This window comes from Thermobia domestica, chromosome 2 (genome assembly GCF_964235325.1).
Source record: "Thermobia domestica chromosome 2, izTheDome1.hap1.1, whole genome shotgun sequence".
In the NCBI taxonomy this organism is placed as follows: domain Eukaryota; kingdom Metazoa; phylum Arthropoda; class Insecta; order Zygentoma; family Lepismatidae; genus Thermobia; species Thermobia domestica.
Window position 1 is genome coordinate 225,938,100 of NC_137455.1, and position 16,042 is coordinate 225,954,141.

Genomic DNA, 16,042 nt, shown 5'->3' on the forward strand with positions numbered 1-16,042 from the left:
TTTACGGAAGAGCAGAGAAAGACTTACTAACGCTATCATATAGTAAGCTTAAGTAACACGATCATATAGACACAAATGGATGTAACTGTGAGTACTACAACTTGGATTTAACGAAAGCCGTTTAGATATTCAGTGGTCTGTAGCGTTGTATAAGACACAAAAAGATAAGACACAATACAATTCTCCATACCTCAGCTTCCAGTAGCTAGATACATGCAATTTCTGGTTAGATACTGAAACTGCGGTCGGATTTTAATACATGACGTATTGCAGGATACAAAATGCTTTGCATTACTTGTTTGTTTGTAGACAGCTACTAGCTTAGTGTTCTGAAAGGTTGTGTATAAACTAGGGGTAGCCAATTCCGGAATTATTTCTTTCCGGATTCCGGAAAGTAAAACCGGACAAAATTCCGTAATTCGGAAAATTCCGATTTTAGAATAATTCCGGAATTCGGAAAAATCCGGAATTTAGAAATTTCTGATTTCGTTAACATTCCGGAATTCGGAAAAATCCGTATTTTTTGAAATCCGGAGTTTTTCTCAATTCCGGAATATTCTAAATTCCGGATTATTCCCGAGTTCCGGAATTCTTCTGAATTCCGGACTTTAACTGAATTCCATAATTTTCCGAAATCCGGAAAGTGAAAGTTCCGCTTCCGAAAAATGAATTTATTTTGGTTAATATGAATCGTGGCGGAAATAAGTCTTTGACCAGGTAATGGCGACTGCTTTGAAAGAAATGGAGAGTATGAGAATTCAATCTGTCATATTTGTAGTTTCGTGTGGAGAAAAAACAAACAAGTGAACCAACGGTTTAAGAACAACTCAAGTTATTAATGTAAACTTTGCCGACATTATAAAAGAAATACGAAAGACATTTTGAATCGAAGAAATATAACATACAAGTTTGCAAGCGGGGACACAGAAACCTATTGTAACCAGAGTAAAGACAAATCGTTTACCGCGTAGCGATCGCGGTTCAGTGGTCAAGGTGCTTGTGCGAATGCACGTTGCATTTTTTCTTTTTTTGCTTTAGGGTTTTTGATGGCGATTGATCGGCGATGATACGTTTTATTATATTCAGATATTTGAATACTCGGATGTTTCAATACTTGAACTATCAAATCTTCAGGAATAATAATAATTATTATTATCTCGTAGAAGATTAAAAGCTAGGAGCTAATTATCACTCAGATAATACCATTACAAGCAGAAAAGTGACATTTGTAAAGAATATTTCGGTTTGGTTTATGTTGCTCACGAGAAGAGGGATTTCTCATCTCGTTTCTAAAACAAACAAAATATTAACATGAGAATTAACATTTTACATTCAAGACGGGACAAGGCTAACTCAAAATTTGCGTCTCTCTTTGGAGATGAAAATCGAAACGAGACGAAAAGTATCGTAAACATTTCCCGTCTTGTCTCGATTCTCGAAAAAGCGTATGTCCATTCTTTAAGTAACAATTGCCCTGTAGACTGAATCTCATAGGCTATTTCGTTACATTGTATTTAAGAACTCATTGAATTATGCTCTGTGTAGGTATTTTTGTAGGAGAGCTTTTATATTTACCTCTGCATATCCTAAAAATTAGTTTATTATATGCCTTACTGTTGCGTGATATTCAGTTATATTTATTACAGTTATTTTCCTTAAACCATACAGTAGAATACTTTCTACATGAAACTTCAATGGAACGCTCTAGTTTAAAATGTTGGTAGTTGCAGAGGTGTGTCTTGAAGGTACGGAATCCTTTCCCCGAAATCTCTACTTTAAGAAAGTTTTGCCAAATTTTAGAGTAAGTTTAAAACATTTAATGGCATTATTATTATTATTATTATTATTATTATTATTATTATTATTATTATTATTATTATTATTATTATTATTATATCAACACCTTGTATAATCTTTAAAAGATATGCGGTTTGTATCTGAATAGTAAAAGCTAATTGACTGTCGATGTCGGTCGTCGAGAAGTTTTCAGGAGGCAAAGACATCGGTCACGTTCTGGGTTTGAGTTCCAAAAGGGCAAGTATTCGGGCTCGAGCCAAAAATTGTTAAAAGTTATAGGCTTCAGCCAAACATGTTCAAAACAGCTGGGACCGGGCTTAGCTCCTTAACGGCTCGAGCGGCTCGGCTTACAGCTCATTCACTATCGAACCGAACCGAGATGTGAGCCGAGCCAACAGCTCACCCACTCGAGCCGATATGAGCCATCGGCTTAGTTGAGCTGAGTCGAACCGTGCCGATGGACTAGTTTCAACTTAGTTGGCTCGAACCGGTTCACATGAGCCAAGTAGGTGATCCATCCCAACCGAGAAAGCTCAAGCCATCGACTCAATTTGAGCTGAGTCGATGGCACGTCCCAACTGAGCCGGCTCAGGTCATCGGCTCAATTGGGCCGAGCCGATGGCTCATCCCAACCGGGCCGACTCGAGCTGTTCGCTCAGTTGATACGATCCGAGCCGGTTGATATCACTACCCGGGTTGGTCTTCTGCTTGGGCTCAAGAATTCGACCGTGCAGGTCTCAGCCTTGATTTTAAGAACTACAGTATATACTTATATTGGTGATTACGATATTTGATTCTGTCTCGTAATAATAATAAAAAACTCTTGTCTTTTCGTTATCTAGACGAGGCGAGATACACTAAAATTGCCCCACAAGATGCACTAAAATTACGAGACGAGATGCACCCCTGTCGTAAGCAACACTAAAAGTATTCCACATTACTGCTTACATTTCTCATGGCTTTCGCTTTCCAGTCTAATCAGGCCATTATTTCAAAACGAGTTTAAAGAGCTGAACGAGCAAGCGAGGCATTATCAAACTCGACTCAAGTCGAAACTCGACCAAGAAAACAGCGACTTGGCTCGGAACTCAACTCAAGAAAATTACCTTTGACTCGACTCGAATTGAACTCGAGTCGAGTCGAATTTTGACTCGACTCGTGCTCATCCCTATTCCTATTTGTATTTTATGTTTCCACTTCAACAATTTCTACTCTTTTTTTCCGTATACCTGCTGTTTCTGGATTTCTCTTTCGGTGTCGTCCTTTATTTACACCATGCACTATTCTTATTCCCAGCTTGTGACCCGCTTCAATGTTTTATTCAGTTTAGGCTTTTCTCTTTACCTTGACTACACACGTGATTGATTTAATTCTCACTTTCCGCACAGGACCGATGAAAAATTATTATTATTATTATTATTATTATTATTCTATTGAACTTGCATGGCGAAATTACTGTATAATACGATATCATTTCTGTAATTTTACTCCATTGTATGTTATTTAATTTATTAATGGGCACTAAATTGTCTCCAGATCAACGAATAAATTAACTACGGAATGCACTATGGTGGAAATATCATTACAGGAACATTATTGGTTCGTTAAAAACCTATTCCTGTAATGATATTTCCACCAAAGTGCATGCCGTAGTTAATTTATTCGTTGGTCTGGAGACAATTTAGTGCCCATTAATAATGGAGTAAAATTACGTCGAATGTAAAATGTTAATTCTCATGTTATTTTGTTTGTTTTAGAAACGAGATGAGAAATTCCTCTTCTCGTGAGCAACGTTAAACCAAACCGAAATATTCTTAACAAATGTCACGTTTCTGCTTGTAATGGTATGACCTGAGCGATAATTAGCTCCTAGCTTTTAATCTTCTACGAGATAATAATAATTATTATTATTCCTGAAGATTTGATAGTTCAAGTATTGAAACATCCGAGTATTTAAATATATGAATATAATAAAACATATGTCATCGCCGATCAATCGCCATCAAAAACGCTAAAGCAAACGTAACCAGACGTCTTTAGTCTGGTTACGTTAGATTTTTTTCTCTCCGCTTGCAAACTTGTATGTTATATTTCTTCGATTCAAAATGTCTTTCGTATTTCTTTTATTATGTATTTTTAGTTATTTTTATATATGTATATTATGTTATTTTATTCATGTGTTATTTTATAGTATGTTATTTTTTTCACAGTTAAAGTAACTGGCTATTCTTATTCTTTCTACGAATGATGGATCTTCTCTTTGGCTTCATGTCAAACATGCACACGTAATGAAAAGACGCTGTTAATGATAATAATAATAATAATAATAATATGAAATATTACTAGCTGATTCGTGTGTGTATTTCGACAATATAATTTTATATTATTATGTGGAAATAAGTAAGGCTGGCGGGCCCCCCACCTTCCTAATTTTTTTGATGGGCTTTATGGGTCCACGGTGTCCAACGTTGGTCCCATCCCATTATCACCTCCTGTTCTCTCGATATAAGTTATCGACATTTTGCCTAAAGAAGGCTCTGCCGTGGCCCCATGACTCCTTATGACAATGACTCTTCGTTCATTTTGCATTGAAATTGCTTATTTTTCTGAGTACTATGAGTGCATACTGTCCAACGTTGCTCCCAACACTACAATTTCCCACTCTACATTTTCCCGTTCTCTCGATAAAAATGCTAATATTTTGTTCGTAATGGACATATGGCGTTACAATCATTACGTTTGAAACCCCACGCCTTGCCATGTTATTATTATTATTATTATTATTATTATTATTATTATTATTATTATTATTATTATTATTATTATTATTATTATTATTTTACTTACCACTAGTGTTGCCTACCTTTATTTGCAATGCAATGTGTTACTAAAAAGCAAATCAAATAACACTCCTCGCCATTCACGCTCCCGAACTCGAAATACATGATTTACAGTTCTCTGTGTTAGGAGAAAGCACATTTATTATAATTTTCTTTCAAATAACACGTTTCACAAGTTACTTCACTTTCAATGGGTAATTTCATATCATCACTAATAATCATCTTGTTCCGATAGGAAAATAACACCCTTCCTGCAAAAAAAAAAAAAAAAAAAAAAGCCTGAACGTAGCGAAAGGACGTGAACCTTCTTTAGGCGATTAATCATCTGCAATATTTCAATAAAAGAGGATAAGTTCCGGCACAAGCACACAAATATTTCAGTAAAAGAGGAAAAGTTATTCAAACTTTCTGAATACCTATTTATGGGCGAAATTTGGTTCCCTTGGAACTTTTTAAGAGTTTGAAGGGCCGCCATTTTGAACATTTTCATCTGATTATTCTGGTTAACGAACTCATCAAGATATTTCAGCAATTAATGTTTGTGCCAAGTTTCGTCTCAATCCGCTGAAAATTAGGGTGGTTATGGCATTCACAAATAGCGTTATATATATACAGATAGATAGATAAATAGACAAGTAGAGGGAGAGAGAAAAAGTGTTTTGCTCCCTTCTCGCACCTGTGGTGTGTCAGAGCTAAACCGGGCCACTTTGCAAAACGTATTGACCAGCCTAATCTAAACACAAGCCTCTTACTTGCTAACGTAGTAACGTGGTCGGGAGGTGTAAGGCATGTAGAAATTGTATTTTTAATAACCATGAGTATGGATTCGAACCTCTCCACTTCCATGTTTTTCATTTTACTTTTTGCAGCTACGTCGGAACGTTCAATTTTTATTCTTCACTAATTGCAAATGGCGTTTACATTCAAAATAAGAGGAATTTTGGTGGCATTTGTTCGGATATTCTTCTCTTTTGAAATGAAGAAAAGAATAAAAACAATACGCAAAGACAAAAAGTATTATCAGTACTAAACATTACCAATAATAATTGCTACGAAAGACTAAATACGACCTCTTTTACCATCTCTCATGAGCTGTATGTATTATTAACAAAAATTTTTAAAAATGACCCTGCCGGGGATTCGAACTGGTGATCTTTGCCTTTGAAAGCCAGCACTTTAACCACTACACCAAGACCATAGCGTGATGGATGTTTAGTTGTCGGCGTATTTGTTGTATTTGTATTTTATGTTCCCACTTGGACAATTTTTAGTCTTTTTTTTTCGTTTAACAGCTTTTTCTGGCTTTCTCTTTCGGTGTTGTCCTTTATTTACACTATGCACTATTCGTATTCGCAGCTTGTGTCCCTCTGCAATGTCTTATTCAGATTAAACTTTTCTTTTTGCCTCTCAGTAAACATTTGATTGATTTAATTCTCATACTCTTCACGGATGGAGCGCATTAATGACAGACTCGAAAAATAGGTGTACATTTACTTTCCTGACAGATAATACCATCAAAAAAATTGTACCATTCAAATTAACAAATAAGGCCATTTCAAAATTTTGGCCACTTCAATCACCAGAAGTGTGACATCTTTAAATTTGAATTCTAACTAGCTTATAATTTTCCCTTTTTTGTCGATTTTTCTACCACTAAGACAGTTGAAATTCGAATTTGAAAATATCTCACTACAGTGATCGAAGTAGTCAAATTTTTAAATGATCGTCCCTGGCTAGCGTCTTACAAACCTCAAATTGCCTTTTGTTTGACACACTAGGTCGATATCGTGTTAAAATGTATTGTCACCTCTATTCGATTGTATTGTCATTCAAATGTCACTTTCCTGTATGGCCACCTTCAAATTGAACAATAACGTTTGTCTCCGAAACGCTTGGCCGCTAAACTAACGTTGACGGGATTCCGAACCCAGTCGGCCTCTGCTTATGCACTGTGGAAGACGGTGTTTCACTATCCTATCGCGATTCTTTTTTTTTTTTTAATTTTCAATGGATTTTAATGGTGATTGTAGGAAAATAGTCGCCAAACATCAGGGAATATTTTACGATATTTGGCGTTAAATGCGGGCAAAAAACAAACAATCGGCTAGTAACGATGCATGGAAACATCGGTTTTCTCCAAAATGAAAGCTATCTTATTCAGAGCTTGAAGCACATTTTCTTGTGTTTTTTTTTTTTTTTTTTAATTTTCGGCCTATTTTGTTACTGAATATATTCAAATATTCTCTGGAGTTTGTCAAATGTTTTTTTCATAATCGGTATTCCAATTTGATGAAGGGCCGCAGTGGCTCAGTTGTAGAGTGGTCACCTCTGGTGCTTGAGGTCGCTCGCGCCAAGTGAACTTTGTGGTGGACAAACATCATGTGCGTGGGTTTCCTCGGGGCTCTCCCGTTTCCTCCCACTTTCTTCATTCCACTATTTCATTCATTTCTCAACGTCCCCGTCTGCTTTAGCCTAGCCGGCATAATCGTGTGACGTAAACTTAAAGATTTTTAATTCGCTGAAAAAATGAAAAACATGGCAAGAGATGATGTATTGAAACATCGTCTTCCGTAATGCATAAGCATATAGGCCAGTGTTGCCACAATCCTCGCTCTGGAGTGGGATGAAAAATAGTGCCAAATTGAAAGAAAAAGGGCTGAATTCATTATTTTATACCAGTGTAATACATGGTTCTATAACACGAAACTAAAAGAAGTGAAGTCTAGAACACTCCCCCCTCTTCCAAGTCCAAATCAAGAAAGTGCTCTTTTTAAAAATATTATTTTTAAAAATATCCAAATAGCAGGACCCAGTGGCGTAACAATGGCCTTTGGCGCCCCTGGACAAAATACCTAGTGGCACCCCTCACCCATTTAATAGACCAATGTATGACCATCCGTAGCTTACGCGTATGCGCCACATCCGACATTTGACTAGCTTTGGGCAGTGTTGAGATATGAGATTTTTCTTTCCACTAAAACAGGGCTAAAAATTAGCTAACTGCAAAAAAAGAAAAAAGAAAAAAAGAAAGAAAGAAAGTTATCACGTCTACCAAATACTGTAAGTCAGGAGTGGATCCAGGAGGAAGTAAGGTGATTGCCCCCCAGAAGAGTAAACTTTTTTATTTTGTATATAAATAAAACCTATCCCCGACTTTGACGCTCTTAAAAGTAGCTCTAAGTACCAGTATTACAACCCACCGCCCCCCAGAAGTCCGTCCTGGATCCGCCCCTGCTGTAAGTAATATTGCAATCGGTATTTAAGAAGATCAGCTAATTATTACTCTCCAATAATGTTGAGATTAGAGCCTAAATAGGTCAGTATCGTCCTCATCCATTTAACTCTACGTCATCTCAGTCAACATCAGAAGAGGACGAAGGCAAAATTTTCAGCCTGCCAATGAATCTTTGCTTCCCCCCCTACCTAGTCCTAGCCTATATTTTACATTTTATTACAGTGGTTAGAAAATATGTTCGAAAATTTATTTTTGGGTGCTCGTTTGGGCGCCCCTGACGTTAGCGTCCCGGGTAGTTGCCCGGTTTGTTCAACCTTTGGTGCTTGGAGAATTTGTTGTTATTGTTGAAAGCCTGTTGCTCAGGGCAAATTTATTCATAGTTAGTAAGCTTAGTACATGTAATATAGAACTGGTATCGTATTAATACAAGAGGATTAATTTCTTAATCATACAGTGCTATAACCTCGACGAGTTTAGAGTAATGCCAATAATTTGATACACAAATGTAATAAACTGCGAGAGAGAGGGGGAAGGAATTTTTGTTTTTGCCATGTTGGAAATTGAAGATCACAAAAACTTGGGGCTCCATTTATATAATTTGTTTCTTTTTTATTAAAATTCTGGGGCTCCACCTAATATACCGAAACGTCCTGCGCCCGTAGGCAATGCCTACCCTGCCTACCCTATTACTACGCTGCTGTGGGGATCCCAAACAACCGTAGAAGTAGATGAAACTTCTCTCGCACGTAGGAAGTATAACAGAGGCCGCAAATTAAAAGAGAAAAAAGTTATCATCTTCGGTATGTATTGCAAGGAAACCAAACGCACCTCTATTTCAAAGTGACCATAAATCAAAACGGTATTATGGCCATATGAGAAAAAAATATACGTATATAAAACGAGAAACAAATCAATCATCTCTGAGTTCGCTCCTCATGACATCACACAGTATGAGTAACGTGAGATGTAGGAAAAGTTTTACTGACACATTTTAAAATATGACAAGTATTTGTTAAATAGTGCTGAATTGGGTAGAACTCTACCAACATTTTCACAAAAGAGGCTGAGAATGCCAGCGTGGTATCAACGGGCCGATGAATGACAAAAAGGGCTGAATTTGGTACAATTGTACCAAGTGTGGCAACAGTGATATAGGCTAACAGGGTTAGGGTTCGGCGTACCGATCAGGATAGTTCCGCAGCCAGCCGCTCTGGCGCTACGCGATCTGTTTGAAGCGCCAATTCCACGCGGTTTACTACAAATGAAATGCTGGTTTTGTAAACTGATATTTGTATTCCTGTGGTGGATAGTTTATTTGGTTTAAATCCATTTTAACAATAAATTTATTCTTGTTTTCCTCATATGTTGTAGTGAAAACTTGGCAAAACAACGCATTGGTGACAGAGCGTTTTGAGAAAATATCGGTCTCACTCCTACGTACAGAAGGAAAGAAAATTACACTGTAGATTATCACAAAATTAATTATTAGGGCAAGCCAAAAGCATAAAAAGCGTAGAAAGCATAATGGCATTTTACACATATGGTTGGTACCTTGAACATGGTTGTGGCTTTCTAAGGGTCCAGAAGAAACTAATTTTAAAAGCATAATTTTAGAAAATAAAGCATAAAGCATAATTTAAAATATACGGTATAGCAAAATTCTTGAAAAGTTCTGTTTACCTGCAAGTTTCACATACTGTATTATTTTTTACAACCAGTATTTACAATGCAAAATTTTTGAGAACATAGTAATGCAACCATGGGCGGCGATTAGGGGAGGCAAAGGGGGGCAGTTGCCCCCCCCCCACTTTTTTGAAGTAACCAATTAATGTACAGTATATAGTTTCATTTGGAAATGTAAGCTTTTTGTATATATATTACTGGTTCATAGAAAAAATGATGCCATATAACATTCGCCGTTGCGTGTGTACGTGATGGTTGTCCTCCCGTGGAGTTAAGAAAGCTGCAGAAATTGGGCGTTTTAATTGCCACGGAAAATAACCCCAAAATTAACCTATTGGAACACACTTCTTACAAGGATTCAATATTATACTCAGCCACTTTGAATTTTAAGATGTTCATGAGCAAGGAGTCAAATCTCTTCTTACACCTTTGTTGTTTAAGAGTACAAAGGGCTAGTATCTACTTACGTTGCTCTTGTCAATTTACTTAATAAAATATGAAATACGATATACGGTATTTTAACCAAAAAAAGATAGTATCCTATTAGTTATACAACCTTCCGTCAAGTCTTGCCCCCCCCCCCCCCGCACTTTTAACGTACAATCGCCGCCACTGAATGCAACAATGGAAAGCTTGTTTTTGTTTTTGTAAACTTTTCGGTGTAATCCTTTGAAATGGAGAAAAGAAAAGAAGAAGAAAACTTCCTGCCAATAATGAATAAATAATAGTTTTCTTCTAAGTATAACTGCACAGTTATGAATGATGATTCGAAATGTGCAAAAGGTGCACAAGAACTTCACACTATATTTTTATGTGTACCTCTTGAACTTGAGCACTTTCTGTATTTTTATGGTGGCATCTTCCCTTTCTGTATATATGAGCCTCTAAGGCGCACACAAATGATAAAAAAAAGAAAAAAAACTGACTCGAGTAAAGAATATCTCCTTACAGTAAATTAAGTAGAAAGTTTATCAAATATGAAAGAAACTGGTTGCATAAAATATTAATAAATAGATGAAGATATTTAGAGTATTTAATACATAGTAAATGTTATACACTATACACGATTAATGTAAAACAATGGTTGAAATTAACAATAAAGCATAATTTCGAAAAAAAAAGCATAATTAAACAAAAAATAAAGCATAATATGGGTTGCTCTAATAATTATGAATAACACCACGTTCTTAATTGAATTTTGCACGCATGGCAAAGCGTTTCGGAGACAAATGTCATTGTTCAATTTGAAAGTGGTCACACAGGAAAGGAGTATTTGAATGACAATACAGTCGAATAGGGGTAGCAAATACATTTTATTAGCTTCTCTACCTGGTGTCAAACATGAGGCAATTTGCAAGTTGTAAGATGCTATTACCCTTTAATCCCTCCCAATAAGTGCCCTTGTCTTGCAAGCTGCGTATATTTTGACCTCATCCTATGCTGGACACCCAAGAAAACCCTCCAATACCAAAATCGTTTACTCAACAAATGGTTGCTTCAAACTTTCTGCAAAATCTGTTCAATTCTGAACTTCTAACGTTCGTAAGTCAAATACGCTTCCGACCGAAGATTTCTCCGTTTGCGTAATTGTTTCATATGTAAAATCGAGTCGATTGAGCATAGTATCGATATGAAGTCAGAGAAATACCTCGCGACCTTCCCTAGTTAGTACTCAAGGCCAAGGGCGCCCATGTTGTGGTTTCCAATGGGGGCAAGTATAAGCCACGTTTCAAATATAGTTTCAAATTTTGCTGTAACTAATGTAAAAATTCTATTGTGTTTTCGATATTCCCAAATACAATTTCCTCTAAGGGGGGGCGAACTTTGTCCCCACTGATAGGCGCCCTTGCCCAAGGCGGACAGGCACCAGTCGAGAATAATGCTAATCGCAATTTATTCGAAATAAAACATTCTTATATATACCGTGTTCATGAATATTCAGTTTTTCTTTGATACATTATTATGTAGTGAGTTAGCAACATTTTACATACTTTAGAAACTAGAAACCCGCAGACGTTTCACGAAACATAGTTTTCAGATAATAATGTTGTTGGAACTGGATAGTTTACTTAGTGCATGGCTGCCTTGTGTTAAAATATACACGATTGTATTTGCTTACCTTGATTATCTAAACGAATTTGGTATTGCAATTGAAATTGGTATTGCACTACTTTAGTAGTGTTGTAAATAGAAAAAAAAACGTTCGTATTTTTTCAGAAATGTACGTTTTGTTAGAAAAAAACATTGTTTCTAGTTTTTTTTTCTAAATTTCGTTTTTTTTTCAAATAGTCATTTGTAATGCATCTTAAGTCTATTTAAGTATGAAATATTTTTATGTAGATATAATCACCGTAAAATGCAATATAAATTAAACGCTAGATACTGATACGCTACAAATATTTTACAATTTGCATGAATGCCATACCTATTAACAATTCGGATTTCAATAGTTTTCATCAATATCAACTAAGAAATAAAAGTAGAAATGAAATTTTGTTTTTTAGTGAAAACAGGCCTTTAATAAGTATGAAAATAATGTCACGAACAATATAAAAGTCAAATAACTTGTCTAAAGGTAAAAACTAATACTAATTTGCCTAATAAAAAACTAATACTAATTTGCCTAATAGTATTTGTCTAAATATCACATATAAATAATTTGTCGACTAGATATATATGATATGCAGAGCCAGCTCTACCATATATGCAACACGTGCATTTGCATGGAGTGGTAAGTTTGGAGGGTCCGGCAAAATCTGTCGTAAGTATATTATTTAAATTAAATATTTCTTGTTGGAAACAGACTTGATGATGATGGTAGTTACACTTACTAAGCTGACCTATTTGAATACTACGTTCATAAATTATGTTTAGGTTGCATTAGTTTAAGGTCACACGGACAATGCTAAAGCAAATGGTCGAATAAATCCGAGCACAAATTGCTTGATTGTTATCAAATGCAAGAATTCAATTCTCGAATAGTAGTGAATATCTGTTCCCTTTAGTAAGTTATCACAGTTTTGATATGACAACTAGTATGGTTTTGTCAGAAACAAGTTCCTTATCATTGAAGATAGAAACAAGTTTTTTTTTAAAAAAAATAACAGATGTAGAAGAAAAATAAAAAATAAAGATAAAAGAGCTAGTTGCACTGGAATTGCAAACTGATACATTGATATTGAAGCTCGTCGATATTGAAGATATTACTATCTTTCCTCTGCAGGTGTGTTTGCTCTATCTTTCATTAACATAATAGATTAATATTTAAAGAAAAAACAGACACAACGGGATTGCATTTTTAGTAAGTATTTAAGCCTTTCTGAGTGCGACCGCACTTACCCTCCCCTTCGTAGTTCATGCTGGAGTAGCATACTTAAAATCATGACTTTTAAGATTTCTTCTTTCTGGAGAAAGGGGGAGGCGGCAAATTATGCCATTGCACGGGCGACAAATTGCCTAGGGTCGGCCTTGATGATATGTATATACAAGATATGAATATAGGATGACATAATTTTAAGCAATGCAGGCTGTTTCAAAATTAATATTAGGGTTTTGAAACTTTGTAGTATCTATTACAATTAACTTACAATTATAAATATTATATCAAATGAAAGAGCAACTCAAACAGTTTTGTACTCACGCATGTACATGCATTGTTTCTTCTGTCTGCCGTTAGAAAGAGCAAGTAGCAAAGATGGAGACTAGAGAGCAGAAAGCTTTTTGTGTTTCAATAAAGACTGAATCTGCACAGTGCAACCGTCTGTGTGAAGAATATGAAGGAGACGCTTGCAACTACGTCCTTATCGTTTGTAGTTGCTACAGGTGTAAAGTCTACAGACTACGGTTTACGTGCCAATTTCGCAAGTGAAATATTACTGCATAACAATGAAGATTTCCTGGATCGTGTCGTCTTCAGTGATAAATCGACATTTCACCTAAGAGCTAATGTGAGCACTCATAATGTTTGCATCTGGCCGTATGCAAATCCTCAGGAGATGGTACAGTTGAAACGAGACTCCCCTAAATTGAATGTGTTTTATGCCATATGGCGAAAAGTTTATGGGCCTTTCTCGCCTATAGACTAGATGTGTGCCGTGTGACGAATGAATCTCACATCGAACACTTGTAGCAAAGACTGCTTGAGGTACTCTTTTACTTGATGCATTGCCTATAATTGTACGTAAAATGTAATAAGTACAACAAAGACTTAAAACTCCGATATTCATTTTGAAACACCCTGAATTTCTCACCAACAGTGTTGGGACTAAGCTGTAAAAAGGAGAGAAAATTTTCCTTATAAAGTTAGTGTTTACAACAACGATATTATTATTAGTCGAGACTATAACTACAACAACAACACGGGTTAGTAGTAAAAAAAATGTAATCAAATGCACACTAGGTGGCCAAAGTGGCACACACGAGTGTATCACTTTTTTAATCCGCTCCTGTGTGGACACTAATTAAGATATCGGGATATTATTCTTGCCAAATATGGTTGGACCATAGTTTATCATATTAATTTCTTTTTCTTCTGGTGTCGAATTTCCTTCTCAAATTTCACTTTAGTCAAAAATTCGAGAATTTTCTAATTTCGAATTTCTTTTACTTCTTTTTTCCCTGTAGCTTCCTTCGTTGTAGAAAGACCTAATTAAGACTTGCCAGGTAGATACTTCGGATGGATACCTAACTGTTGACATCAATTGGACGGGGCGGCACGCAGTGTTGACAATTAAGGAAATTAAAATTTCCCTAAATTTCGGCAAAAAATACGAAATTTTTGTTTATAAATCCGTACCTATAAGTACGAGTGCAAGTCAACATACGCCAATCGAACATTTGTCCTTACTTAACAAACGCAAGTACAGATCGTTACAATGGGGTAATTAGGGGGCGCACGAACAATTCGTATTTAGGTTCTAAGCCTTGATTTTTTTAGCTTTTCCCTACTTTTCTGTTTACCATAATATATTTTTTGTAATTAGAAGCTTTGTTCCTTAAGTATCGCCATAATACTTGTAGGATATATTAGTGGTGTATCAATGTTTAATTTAAGATAGTTTCCGCATGTCTGATAGCAGTGTTGCTAGCTATAGAAAATTTTCATTCCAGATTTTAGGGGAAAATTTTGAGAAAATTATCTGTTTTGTCTCTATTATTTCCCTCTTTGTTGGCTACATTGGAACAAATGTACCAGTATCTAAAAGTCTCGTCTTTGCTCTACACAACGTACTATAGAATGCTTCAATAGGTTAATTAAGAGAAGTACAGTTGAGGTTTACAGTAGACCTTGTTCTCTAATTGGAAATATAACTGTGATTTTTTAAAGATAGAATGAGATATTTTTTATTGGCATGTTTACCTTATTAGATATCGTCACAATACTTGTAGGATATATTAGAGGGATACCAAAACTTATTTTAAGATAGTTCGTGTGTGTGTGTGTGTGATAGCAGTGTTGCCAGCTACATAAAATTTATTCCAGATTTTAGGGGCAAATTTTGGAAAAAATCCCTTTTTAGTTTCTATTATTTCCTTCTTGTTGGCTACACTCAAACAAACGTACCAGTGTCTAAAATCCTCGTCCGTAGCCTTCACAGCGCACCATAAAAAGTTTCACTAGAATAATTAGGGGAAGTATTTGGAAATGGTGAATTTCTGAGGTAGAATGAGATATTTCTTTTTAATTTCATGCTTATTTTGTTAGATATCTACATGGTACGTGTAGGATATATTTTTGGAGTACTAAGGTTTATTTTCAGATGTTTTTTGTCTGTCTGATTGCAGTTTTTCTAGCCAAAACAATTAATTCCTGATTTTAGGTTAAAAATTCGGAAAAATTCCATTTTCCCCTCTATTATTTCCCTCTTGTTGGCTACATTGAAACAAACGTACCACTACCTGATAGCTTCCTCTTTGCCCTACAGAACGCACCATTAAAAGTTTCAATAGGATAATTAGAGAAGCTGTAGCCTCGGCACATCTGTTGATTTTTGCTTCTGAGGCGTAAAAAGTGTCAAAATTTCTTGTGTATGACGACAGAGAATTTTTCTTTCTCTCTTTGAATGGAAGCCAGCGACTTCAGGATTTCACTTTATCTTGTCAAGACACCAAAGATTTTTTTAGGTGACTTGAACCCATATAACAGCAGTGGTGCTAGATACAAAAAATTTTGAAATTCGGTTAGTGATCTTTTGGTAAATTTTCACCCCTACATTTCCCTCAATAATTTCCCACCCATTTGCAACACCGCAATGCAACATACAACAAAAAAAATAGCCACATCCATTTTCTAAAAAGCAAGGCCTTAACCATATCAATCGAATGAATGGTTTTTGAGCAATAAGTCACTAACTGAGAATGTAGGAAAACGCCAAAAATGACCTGGGTCCGAAAGGAATAATTACACAATTTTGCTCGTATAGGTACAAAGAAACAAACAATTTGTAAGTTACGAGGGCTTCGACTCAAGTTCTGTTGATTATTTCAA